The sequence below is a fragment of the Phoca vitulina genome, unplaced genomic scaffold (genome assembly GCF_004348235.1).
Source record: "Phoca vitulina isolate PV1807 unplaced genomic scaffold, GSC_HSeal_1.0 scaffold3, whole genome shotgun sequence".
Taxonomy (NCBI): Eukaryota; Metazoa; Chordata; class Mammalia; order Carnivora; family Phocidae; genus Phoca; species Phoca vitulina.
Window position 1 is genome coordinate 43747405 of NW_022589706.1, and position 13802 is coordinate 43761206.

A 13802-nucleotide genomic window follows, 5' to 3' on the forward strand; every position below is an offset into this window, starting at 1 on the left:
CTTCCTGTAGGAGAAGAACAAGGACGGAAAAGAAGTCAGATTGTCCTACAATTTTTTCCAGAAATACATCATTAGACCCATTGTCTAGTTCCTTTCGACAACAGAAAGATCTAGGGAGTAAGTTACCACTCTTTAAAGGCATTCTGCATGGTAGATGCTTGTGACAGAACTGAATTAGATGGAGGAATTTCTCAGTGATGGAAGATCCCTTCTCTCAGTGTACTTGCAAAATTTAAAGTAATGCCTGTGTCAATGTTTTTTTAGCATTTTTTGTTCAATGTAAATAAGAAGATTGCACGTCTGTATGTTAAAGATAAATTAGATACATGAAATAAAGTGCAACACGTATGAAGAAATGGCATGTCTTAATAAAGACACAACGTCTTCAGGTTTGGTTAGCATGAACCTCCTTATATAAGCCATATGTAAAAATTGTTGGTATGGTAGAAACTAAGAAATAATATTCCTTTCAGAGATGTGAAAACTCAGTTCAGAGTCAGAAACCATTCTGGGGCTAGCCTGAACTCTATTACATAAGTATATCATTTAAAAATAAACCATTTTCACTCTCTCAGACATTGGGGTTCCCGTGACTAAGACAGTTGATGCTACCAACAGATACTTTCTTATTTTGACAGACACAAAGGTAGGCTTACGGACCACAAAAAACTCTGCATCTGATACTAAACGTGTAAGTTTACCATCAACCCATGACGCTTCTTGGCTAAGGCCTTTCCCGTACCACGTAAACAAGTTCATAAGGCTTGATTGTTTTGCTGCTTCAGCTGATCTGCCTCCTTGCCCGAAAGAACTCTAAAGGGCAACATCTTGAAGACATTCCTTATATTTAACACCACAGGCAGCCACTTTTGCACTCTCAATTTGTTGCGATTTTTTTTTTTTTAAGTGGGGGCACTACAATCGTGGAAAAGCATGCAAGGCGTTGTTTGTTTCCCACAAACAGGCCATCTTGCTGTGAGAAAAGGGAAGCTCTATCACAGGCTTCTGCAGAAATGCACTGATTGGCACTCTGCTGACTCGTTGATCTTAAGCACAGCCCGCAGAAGCCTGATTGTAATTATTCTCGTTCCTGCTCTCTGTGTATAACATCAGGTGCAGCAGGGCTCTCGGGATGTGCTGTTTAGCATCAAAACCCAACAGAGTTGGAGAGTTCCCCTTCCTCATTCACTGGTAGGCAAGGAAACACATTTAACATGGCTAAGTTGTTTGCAAGCCAAGTCAAACATAGCAGGGCTCATGAGCGGAGCCTAGCCAAGTGCTCATAGTGGGTGGTCAATGCACATTTGTCTAACTTAATTGAATGATCACAGAGAGCTTTAAACTAAATTGGAGCTTTAAAAAAATTTCCATTATAAGGGCCAGCTGTTAACACTAAAATATGGTGGCAGGTTCATATTCTCAGAATGTGATTACTAGGGTCTTTATGAAATTCCCCTGTGGTAGAGGCTACAATCAGTATATGTGATCAGTGTGGTCACAATAGAAGCTTCTGCCATAATGTTTTAGCCCTCCTAGAGAGGTAATGATCTATTTAGTATCCTTTTAATGAATCCATTCTCTTTTTCAATTATCCAGTTACCTCTGTTTCTTATAACTGAGGATCTTGACTGATATCAGAGGTTTGTTAAAGAATATTCCAAAATTTGAAGTTTTTAGGCAACTAAAATGGAGAAATTAGACTTATGAATTAACATAGAATTGGCAAACATCGTGATATTAAAGTATGACATTTCAAAATACTATTATTTTTAAAGAACAGCATAACACTAAAAATGTAAGACAAACATAATTTCTTTAAAGGTCCTTTACACTTATCATTTAGTTTCATGAAAAGATAACCGTTTTGCAGAGTGAGAACAGTGCTCCCTAAGCATCTGGGAATAACCATTCTAGAACAGTCAGCTGAAAGTATATTCCTAACCACCCCTCTCACCATGCCTCATAAACTACCATTTTATTTCATCTTTATTACCCCCGAATTTGTCTCCTTTCATTCCTATGTAACGACATTGTAATGAATTTAAATAACATCAGTCTGTGGATAAACAAGGTTGGGAAAAATGGCTTAAAAAGAAATAGATCCCCAAATTGATCTATGGACGCAACAAATCTTTATGAAACTCCAACTGGCCCTTTTGTAGAAATTGATAAGCTGATCCTAAAATTCATAAGGAAATGCAAAAGACCCAGAATAACCAAAAATATATATATAAAAAGAGCAATGTTGGAGTTTTTCCACTTCCTGACTTCCAAACTTACTAGAAAGCCACAATAAACAATAGCTTGTAGTATTAACATAAGTATATATATAGATAAATGAAATAAAATTAATAATTCAGAAATAAACCCATACATTTATGGTAAATTGATTTTCCACAAGGCAATTCAATGAAGAAAGGACAGTTTCTTCAACAAATTGTGCTGGGACAACTGCATGGTCACATTCGAAAGAATGAAATTGAACATGTGTTTCACAGCATATACAAAAATTAACTCAAAATGGGTCAAATACCTAAAGGTAAGAGCTAAAACTTACAAAACTCTTAGGAGAAAACATAGGTGTAAATCTTTGTGACCTTGGATTAGGTAATGATATCCTAAGGTATGACACCAAAACCATAGAAAAAATAAATTGGATTTCATCACAATTTTAAATTTTCACGCTGCAAAAGATACTATCAAGAAAGTGAAAAGACCCACGGAATAGGAGAAAACCTTTGCAGATTATATATCTGACAATGGTCTATTATCCAGAACATATAAAAGACTATTACAATTCAACAATAAAAAGTCTACCCAATTTAAGAATTGAGCAAAGGAATTGAAAAAATATTTATTAGAAGAAGATATACAAATGTCCAATATACACATGAAAAGAGATTTAATCTCATTTGTCATTAGGAAAATGCAAATCAAAACTAAAAAGAGGAGCACTTCACACCCACCAGGATGACTATAATCAAAATAATAGACAATAAAAACATTGGTGAGGATGTGGAGAAATTGGAATCCTCAAACACTGCTGGTAAGTATATAAAATGGCATGATCACTTTGAAAAACAGCCAATTGCACAGAAGATTGAATATAGAGTTACCATATGACCATGCTGGAAAAGGTAAAACTTTAGGGATAGAAAACAGATTAGTGGTACCAGAGGTTGGTAATAGAGGGAGCAGTTGTCTTTAAGAGTTTGCAGAAGAGAATTTTACAGTGATGGAGTTTTTTTTTACACAGTACCGTGGTGTTAGATACATGACTTTATGCCTTTGCCAAGACACACAGAATTATTCACAACAAAGATTGAACTTCCCAGTTTGCAAATTTTAAAAAATAAAACAAATGTCAGGGAATTGCAGAATAGAATATATGACAAAAAAATAGAATATGTGACAAAAAAATCTTATTAGATTATAAATGCATAGCATAATTTCACTGAAGGGTATGGTAAGAAAAAAAAAGTCAGCATAAATAACTTTAAAACAATGTTTTGATTAGATATTAAGGCCAAGGACAAAAAGAACTGTGTATAACCACTGTTGTCTTGTTGGCATATTGGTCCATCACAAGGATGTAGATAGGCAATTCTAAAACTATTTTACATGTATATAGGCTTGAACATATAGTTAAATAAATTGTACATAATAGGACCTCATTTCTCACTGCCAGAGAAAGAAGTTACAAATAAGCAAGGAAGAAAGGCTAAAATGAATCTTATAGTGCTAGCTTAGTTTCAGAAATATCAGTATGAATTTCTGTTTATGTATATATATATACACACAAATAGATACAAACAGATACAAACAGATTCAGTAATGTAGATATGTATATCTATACAAACATACAGGTATTTTCTAGTTTTGTCAGCTAAGGACCTAAAAGCATCCAGTAACAATAAGCCCACGTCATGCCCAGATCTTGGTTTCTAAATACCTAATTCTAAAAAGAATTAGAGCTCCTTGAAGAAATGACTTGCTCTAAGGCTGAAACTGAGAAAATACAAGATGAGCCTAGAGCATCTTAGAGTATAAGAAAGTAAGAAAGGGCTCAAGATAAGGACATTGAGTAGGAACCCCTGTCCAAGGGGCACAGAAGTCAAACAGAAAGAGTTCCCAACAGTCACACCTGGAAAAATTTCTGCAATACAATAAATAAAGATCATACTAAATTATAAACCCAAAGAATATAATAAATATTCATATACCCATGCTAATATAAATAAATAAATAAATAAGTAAATAAATAAGGAACAAATCTCTTTACAGAAAATTCCAATGACTAAATGTAGAACGAATGGACCATATGCAGCAAAGTCCAGTGATGAATGCTAAAACTAGTAAGTAAAACCTTTAAGAGAAACAGAATGCTTGCCAAGCTTCAAAATATTTCCCCAAAAGTATGTAATAAAACTTGTTAAGGTTTTTACCATGTGTCCACAAACACATTGCTATTTCTCCTTCCAGACAGTGATGTTTAATTCCCTTCCCCTTGAGTCTAGGTTGGATTTAGTGACTTGCATGCAACAAGGGAAGTACAGTAACTTTACAGTGGAGAAATTTAGCAGAGACCACTTTACGTGGTACATTAGTTTTCTAAGGCTATGGTAACAAAGTACCACAAACTTAGGGGCTTAAAACAACAGAAATGCATTCTTTTACAGTTCTGCCGACTAATTATCTGAAATCAAGTTGTTGGCAGGGCCATGCTTCCTCGGACATCTCTAGAAAAGAACTCTTCCTTTCCTCTTCTATGATGGTTACTGCCACTGGTTGGCATTCCTTGGCTTCATTCCAATCTCTGCCTCTGTCTTCCCATGGCTTTATTCACTGCCTGTCTGTGCCTGTTGCCAAATTTTCCTCTTAAAAGGACAATAGTCATTGGTTTTAGCATTCAAACTAATCTAGTATGACTTCATCTTAACTTGATTGCATCTGCAAAGACCTTATATACAAATAAGGTCACATTTTCAGGTTCTAGGTGGATGTGAATTTTGGGAGACACTATTCAACCCACAACAAGTGATCAAGGATAACACCAACAATAAAAAGTCACATATCTTTCCATTGGTTTTATAAGAGCTAATTTAATGTCTTTTTAGAAAATTCCAACATCTTGGCATTGGGGTCCGTTGACCATCCTTTCTATGTGAGTTGTGATTTTCCTGGTTCTTCATGTGTTGAGTAATTTTGAATTTTACTCTGGACATTTTGAATATTATGTTATGAGATTTTGGGTCTTATTTAAATATTATGGATAATGTTGAAGTTTTTATTTTATCAGACAATCAACCTCACTTCAAGAACTGACCAAGATTCAGTTGGTTTTGGTTTCATTGTCACTTCAATTTAAGAGTCTTTACAGTGTTATTTGGATCTGTTCTCTTTGTCTGCCACTCAGTGGTTAGCCTGGGACTTGGATGGGGTTTCTAACTCTTAGTTCAGTTTTCAAATTGTTAGTATGCTATTTAAGATTACATCCACACATAGAAATCTCATGAGTGATCCCAACAGTTCATAATAAATTTATGCAGGTTGCTTTTTCAAGCTCCTTCCTCTCCTTGAGTTCCCCGGTATGTCCCAATTCCCAGGGAATCTCCTTTTCAGTCCTCTACCCAGAAAGCTGGGGCTATATTTACCTCACTCTGCCACACACTTCCTGCATATGAGTAGAGTCGTGGTGGCCTGGAGAGAGACTCAAAGCAATAAGGGCTTACCCCAATCTCCTAGGAGCACAGTCCTTCTGATCAAAGAGGAAGTTTCCCCTCCTTCTCAGTTTTAGACACCAGTGCACAGTGCTATCGCCACTGTGCCTACCAAATTTCTATTTCCTGCTGGTTAACCACTAAATAAGGTGCTTCTCCTATTTTTGTATCTTTGCTGATGTCTGTATCTTTGCTGATGTCTGCTTCTGGATATCCAATTGATTTGAGTCCAAATTAAGAAATAATGGAAACAATGTTAAACTCACTACCAGTCTTGAATCACTAAAAAATATTTTTGCCAGTATTTTCTTTTCAGAGTCCACAAATTGCTGCTTTATTCATTATGTCCAAGTTTTATATATAGTGTACTAAGTAGGGGAGACAGGGTGAACTATGCTTGCTCCATTTACCTGGAATAAGAACCACCATAATAGACATAAACTAGAAATAAATAACAGAAAGATATTAGGAAAATCTCCAAACATTTGGAGGTTAAACTACATATTCTAAATAAACAGGATGCTTCAAGGGACATTAAAGTATATTTTGAATTAAATGTAAATGAAAATACAACACATCAAAGTTTGAGGAAAGCATCTAAAGCAGTACTTAGAGTAAAAATTATGCCATAAATATTCATATTAGAAAAGAAGATACCAAATCTGTAAACTAAGTTGTGAAAGATAGCAGAATATACCACCCCAAAACATACCACTTTGGCATACTGATTATTTTGAGCTGTAAGCACCTGAAAATCAGCAAATACATGGAAAGGCTTTCTCTGAATTCCTTTTATCTGCCTAAAGACCAATGCTCCAAAAGGAACTCAGTTGTCCTAAATCCCCTCCCTAGGAGTTTCATCAACCAAGGAAGATTGACTTATCACAGGAGAGGAGACTAGAAGTTGACAGCACACCCAGACAAACTTTCACACAAACTATCATACTTCCCATCTATTCTTCTAAGAGCCCATTCATCTTTCCTAAAAATCATTTACTCTCCCCTAGAGACCTTCATCCTCCTCCTCCCTTTTCTTTATGCCTGAATTCTAAGCCAGCTCTGTGGGTGACTCATTTCTTCCTGGTTATCTTCCTCGTATATATAAAGTATACATGTTAAAAACTTGTATTTGCTTTTGTTGTGTTTATCTGTCTTTTATTACAGAGATCTCAGCTAAGAACTCAGAAGCGCAGAGGGAAAATTATTTTTCTTCCCCTACTGTTTTCACCTTCAGAAACTGGATAAATAAGAGTTAAACATAAAGCAAGGGGGAAGGAATGAGATAATAAAGACACGGAAATCAATAAAATTTAAAAAAGAAGAGAAACAATAGAGAAAACCAACAAAACCAAATGTTCTTTGAAAAGATACATTAGCCAACCTACTTGTTGCTTGAATCAAGATGATAATAGAGTAGGGGTGGCAAAAAGTAGTCAGATTCTGGATATATTTTGATAGTAGAGCCTAGAGGACTTTTGATATATTAGCAGAAGGCTATGAGAAAAAGAATCAGGAATGTCTTCAAGGGTTTGCGTCTAAGCCACTAGGAGAATACATTTGTCATGTACTGATACAAGGAAGACGGAAGAAGGAGCAGGTTTAGGAAGTATATCAGTCAGTATATATTTCCCTCTGCACATGACAGAGGAAACCATATATAAACTACTTTAAAATTATGAAAGCTTGGGGCTCCTGGAGGTGGCTCAGATGGTTAAGCATCTGTCTTCAGCTCAGGGCATGATCCCAGGGTCCTGGGATGGAGCCCCACATCGGGGTCCCTGCTTGGTGGGGAGCCTGACTCTCCCTCTCCCTCTACTATTCCCCCTGCTTGTGCTCTCTCACTCTATCTGTCAAACAATAAATAAATTTTTAAAAATCTTTAAAAAATTATGGAAGCTTGTGTATAGCTCATGTAAAACAAGTCTGGAGAGAGTTAATCAAAATATCACTGGAGATTCAAGTTTGCATACTTACACTCTGCTCTCCTGGCACATGTTTTACATTCTCAATTTCACCTATTATTCAGATGAGACCAAATCCTACAAATACATGCTCATTCGAGCTGGAAGAAGGAAAGTTAGGCTCTTATGAAGGGAACCGTTTCAATTGTGTTAGTTCTCTTCAAGCCGCCACACTGGAAGTCCTATGTAACAGATCCATTTATATCACATCGGTTAGAGTTAGTTGCATGACAATTGCTATTGCAAGAAAGGCTAGACAATGCATTATCTGATACCGGACAATTGATGTATCCAACTGAAATCAGGGCTCCAGAGGGCACATTCTAAGAATTTTGCGGGATGAGGAAGAAAGGGAAATGGAGACTAGGATATATACAGAGCCACATGGGGATGAAATATGGCAATGGGAAAATCTTGGAAATTCTGTGATAGATGCACACAGTGATATAGGACATAATGGCATAAAGAACAGTGTGGGAAATGCCAGCATTTCTAGTGATCCAATGGCAGCAATCTAGCCTATTCAAAAAGCCAGTTGAACGATCACAAACACTTTGAAAGAGAAAATTCAAGTGTTAAAGGACAGAATAGAAATAAGAAAAAAGGGGGGGAAAGAGTTTAAAGGAGAAGACAGGAGACAGGATCCAGAAGAATTATCCGAAGAGAACAGCAGCAAAGGCTCCTCATAGAGTGCTTGTAGACCAAGGGTGACAGTAATTTGTACTAAAAAATTTGGTCATTGCTGCAAATCTGATTTCCATTATAGAACAGCTACTATATACCATCCACAGTACAGATGGGACAGTGTCACATCTTTATCACTAATTATTGGTAATTACCAATTTGGTAATATTGGCAATTATTAAAGATATTTTGGCCAAGTAATTTAGCATAAGAAAAAAATCATTACATTTACTTTTTTTAGGTGGCATTGGATTTGAGGTTTTTTCAGCCACCAAAGTAGGAGGGGAAAAAATCTTTTTTTTTTCTTGTCATCACTCTGTATAAATGGTAATACCATTTATATATTAATTATTACAAGGCTTTGACAACCATCAACAAAGGCTGTGCTTTTATTAATATATTTTAACAAATAATGTAGAAGGGATGTTATATGCATAGGTGGTACTTTATTGATTCAATATGTTTTTGTTCAGTACATGAGACAGAAAAGGAAAAACATTTTATTGTTTGTATCAATAAAGAATTCTCTCATTGAAGCCTAGATCATTTCATCATCCATACCAATGATAAGGGAATTTCTAAGAGGAAATCCATACAGAAGTAGAATGCAGGAAATAGCTGGACAATCTTCCTTATGATTATTTCCTACCATTATTTACAACCACCTATATAACAATTGTCAAAAAAAAAAATACGATTCTTTACCTTTCTTCTTTTCTTTAAAGACTTAGCCTATGTGAAAAAAGATCCAAAATATTTTACTTGGGACTATATTATTTGATGCAACATTATAGAAATACCTAAGTTTTCACTGACAACTTCCTTTTCCCTTGTATTCAAACAACGTTGCTGAGGAAATTACTTCTTGTAGGTTTAAAAATGATTGCAAATATCAACAATTGATTCAGTAACTATTGGAATGATTGTTTGACTCAAATCTAAACTATTTTATCATTTTATGTGGATCAAGGATAGTAACAGTTTTATAAGAACAGAGACTTTAAAAGATAATACTTCTACTCTCGTGGCCTAAAACCTGTCTGAAGAAACCTCAACGAAGGTGATTCATCCCACAGTTATATATCCTTTTCTGTAAATGAAGAGATGAGTCTCTATAATATAAACAAAAGGGAAACATGTAATGAAACTTGAGCAATGTATTAAAAAGGAAACTGCCCTTTAGAGATAATGGATCTATTTTCTACTCCATGCACGAATGCAACTCTCATTAACACTAATGGAAGTTACGCATGAGCATCAAGAAAATATACCTGGTATAACGGATTTCCAAAATGGGTAATGGCATCTAATCTATTCCCAGCATAGTTGTGTCTTTACGCAGCCAAACAAAAGTACTCCTGAAATTTGGGGATAGAGATAAGCATTTAAGTAAAGAATTTTAAAGTTTTAGGAAACTCAGAACACAGCAGTACCTTTGCATTTTTTTCTTCCCTCAGACAAGTTTGGTTGTTTTCCCAATTTCATTTGGATATTCCATATAGAAAATTGTCATGATACTAGCTATCAATAATCCAGAAATCTTTCTTCTCTGAATTCAAAGATTCTGGATTAAACGTTACCTATTGATGTTTTTTGTTAGCTTCAGTAAGCTGCCTGCAAATTTTTTACTGAAAAATTTTTAAAAATCAGATAGTCACAACATTCAAGCAAGTGAAATTTTTTATTAAGCAAATTATAGATATAATTCATCTAACTTATTGAAAACAGTCAAATTAGGTATTAATATAATATTCCAATAAACAGCAAAATAAATGTTGAAAACCAGGGCAGCTAAATACCTTCTATGATTACTACCAAGGTGTAATGTCAGTATTGAACACCAGGGCTTTTGTTCAGAAACACCTCTCTGTGTTCAGCTGGTCTGTGTTCAATCATAGGACAGAAAATAGCACATTGTTTTGAAATAAGTTACTTCACAGCTCATGGTCTTGGTTTCTGTTTAAGTAACTAATTGCCCACTTTATCTAAATAAGTTCTTATGTGTTTCATGTATTGAAATTTTATAGTTATCTCTGCTCTTTCCTCTGTAATTTTTTCCTACTGAAATTCAGTCTCAAAAACTTCCAGTCACATTTCTAATGGAGATTTCTTCTGGTCAACATATAGATCTCTCTCTCTCTCTTTCTCTCTCTCTCACCATTTGTTTTCCTCTCTGTCAACTCCACATAAGACTTAAGCATTTCTCCTTCACTTTCCCATCTAATAGGGTAAAACAAATTAATTTTATTGAAGTTTTCAAGAATAGTGTACAAGATAGAAACCAAACTGGCTTAATGCTGACACAAACATCTTTGTATTTTCCATGATAATCATATATATAAATATACTACTAAAATGTTTTGTAAAAGATTCAAGCCATTCCTTTTGAGATCTAAAATTTGAGAAAGGAGGAAAAAAACAGAGCTTCTGACATAGAATCTAGAAACATCATAGATCAAACAAGTAGTACAGGGAGCTGGGAAGAATAGAATTAACATGACTGAAAATTCCCTATGTGCCTGGCACTTTAAATATTAAGTATTACTATCACACATTTAGTATCTCTTTGAATGCAGAGACTAAATCTCAGAAAAGATTTAGTAAAATTCCTGAAGACACATATATTGTAAATAGTATATATACATATGCATACACACACACACACACACACACACACACATATGTGCATCTCCAAAACTCTTGAATTTTCCACAGCTAGACAAGGCTGCCTCATTAATAAAATGGAATTTCTTTTAGCCAACACTCCCCATTCCCTTAATAGGTTATCCAAGCCATCAAATTAGAATTACATTCTAATTATATGAATCCCTAAACCACACAATCTGTACACTAGAAAACAACATCTTCTAATCTTTAGAAGTCTATAGTGGCCAAATTATTTCATATTTTACATTTCATGTATATTGCTATTGATCCAAAATGTAATATTTTTTTCAGGGGCTTGTTTTCCCATTCTGATTCAGAAGAATGGGGAAGAACACTATTTGTTCCCCAGTTTCCTCATATAAAAGGAAGATAACCTGCCCTCCACCCTCACACAGGTGTTGAAGGATAAAATTTATGCAAAATAATTGTTTTTGTTGAAGTGAGCTATTTTGCAATTTTTTTCTGTTCCATTGTTAGCGAATGATCTATCCCAGCCGCTAACTTGAGAAAACAGGTAAGCCCTGGTACTCTGCTCAGGGCTCAGGGCTAGCTGCTCAGACCTGGGGAATCCCAAGGGGGCTGGACAAATTGAAAGCATAGCTTCTGGCTGGGTTTGCCAACAATGTGGCAGAACAAACTCTGATAAACTCATCGCAAGAGAAGCCAATAACTCGAGAGGAGGGTTTGGAAAAGAGAAAGGGAGAAATTTATTTTGGGTGCTGGCAGCCTGTGAAGGTGGCAGGCTCAGGCCTTAACAAGTAAACTCTTGGCCCGCAACATGGACACCTAGGTTTTATAGAGAGAGTTTCAGGGTGCTAATGTGCAAGAGAGCAGGCAGGCAGCCCGTGATCAAGAGTGGGGGTTGGTGGTATGTGTTCAGCCCAGGATCATGGGCAAGGAAGGGGACATGTTGGGTGTAGTCTTCAAGTCATTCTGTTGCTATCAGGGCTTTTCTGGCCTGGAGGTTGGAGTGTTCTCTCATTGCAAAATTTTCGTCAATGCCTCAAGAAAGTGTGATAGGAAGTAAGAATAATGGGTTTCAGTTAGAGCACGAGGTAAGTGGTCTTGTCTGTTTCTGGTTTTAACTGTTGGAGTCTATAGCAGAGCAAGAGGGCTTGCTAGCATCATGACCTAAAATAATGCTTTACACATAATAATTCTAAATAAATAATTGAATGGATGACCTTGACCTCTTGATTCCACATTAAATTCCAAAGAAGAAACACCATAAAAACCATTACCTATTACTATCTTACAATTAAAAGAAACCATTTTTAGTGTTCCAAAATCACCATATTTTAGATAGGCAATTATTGGTCTCTCTACCATTTTCTTTATATACATCTATTAATTTTGCATTTAAAGAAGCAAGGGGGACATAATAGCAAGAGCATGGGAAATCCCCAAATATAACTTGTTCAGATCCCCAAAATACTTGTTATAGTATCTACGATCTTTATGAAAGATTAAATAACTTGCTTGTGCTCCAATCTCCACAGCTGCAGAACTGGAGCTGAATATTTACCCTATCAATTTGTTAAGATGCAAAGGCACTGTACCTGATATATATTATGCACAAAATAAGTTATTATTATTTTATTATCATCACCATCAACAGTACTCAAGCCAATACAATGAGGTTAGAAAGAATTACTTCATAATCTACCATTCATAAGCACAATTTACTGAAATGTATTTTTCAGGTTGTGAACAATACTCAGTAATTGATGGGCATTAAGTTAATTTGGGTACACAAAGCACTAATTGCAGGGAACAAAAAAGAGATTCCCTAATACAAATGACCTCAAAATAGAGAATGATTGTGATATCATCTATCACAGTGTACGAGTTTCATCGGCACAGCCCTACACTTTTTTTTTCTCTGCAAAATCTAAATTTGTATATTCAAAGATGAATTTGTGTCCTTGGAAGTTTAAACTAACAGAAAACGTTTCCTTTTTTCCTTATTTCTTTCCTTCCTTCTTTCTTTCTTTCCTTCTTCCTTCCTTCCTTTTGCTTTTTTTCATTTCCAAAAATTTAAACTTCATTCAATATTCAATAAAATAAAACAACTTGCTCACTTTCTCCCCTTATTTCATTGTTTTCTTCTTCTATCCCTTTACCCAAACTCTATTTTTGAGTCCCTTTTCTTCCAAGAAAGTCTCAAAAAGTCATTCATTCTAGAATATAAAAATATAAAGACCAGATAATTATAGTATTATTTGTGGAAAGGAGAAAGGTGTCATTTTACATTTGGCTTAAACCAAAGTACTCAATCATCTAACAGACACCACTAAGTGTGAAAATTTGGCCCTTAAATATCGCACCAACTCATGGGTGGCCTCTGCCAAATTCTCATAGCTGCATTTCTACAAAGTCCCAATATATTGATTCAACACTCAGAGAAAAAGTGTAACTGTCAGAAGCAAAATTGAAGCACCAATTTCACAGGAAATCTGCTACATAACATGTAAAGTACACATTATGAGTTTATTCTAAACTTTTTGTCAAGGTAGAGCATTGAATTTTAATAATTAGTAAAAATACCCTTGTGGAATACTATCTTGTGGAAAGATCCAACTTATTTATGCTTCCTTCCCAACTTTTTCTCTTTGTTCATGTTATATCTATATCTCCTAAAAATATGAATACTAGTTATATCTGCTTAGGAGTCAGAAAGGAAAATATTCATCCTTCCATCTTGGTCCATATTTACTGAAGTATTACACCTTCATGTTTATTGTATCAAACAATATTCCAGTTAACACCT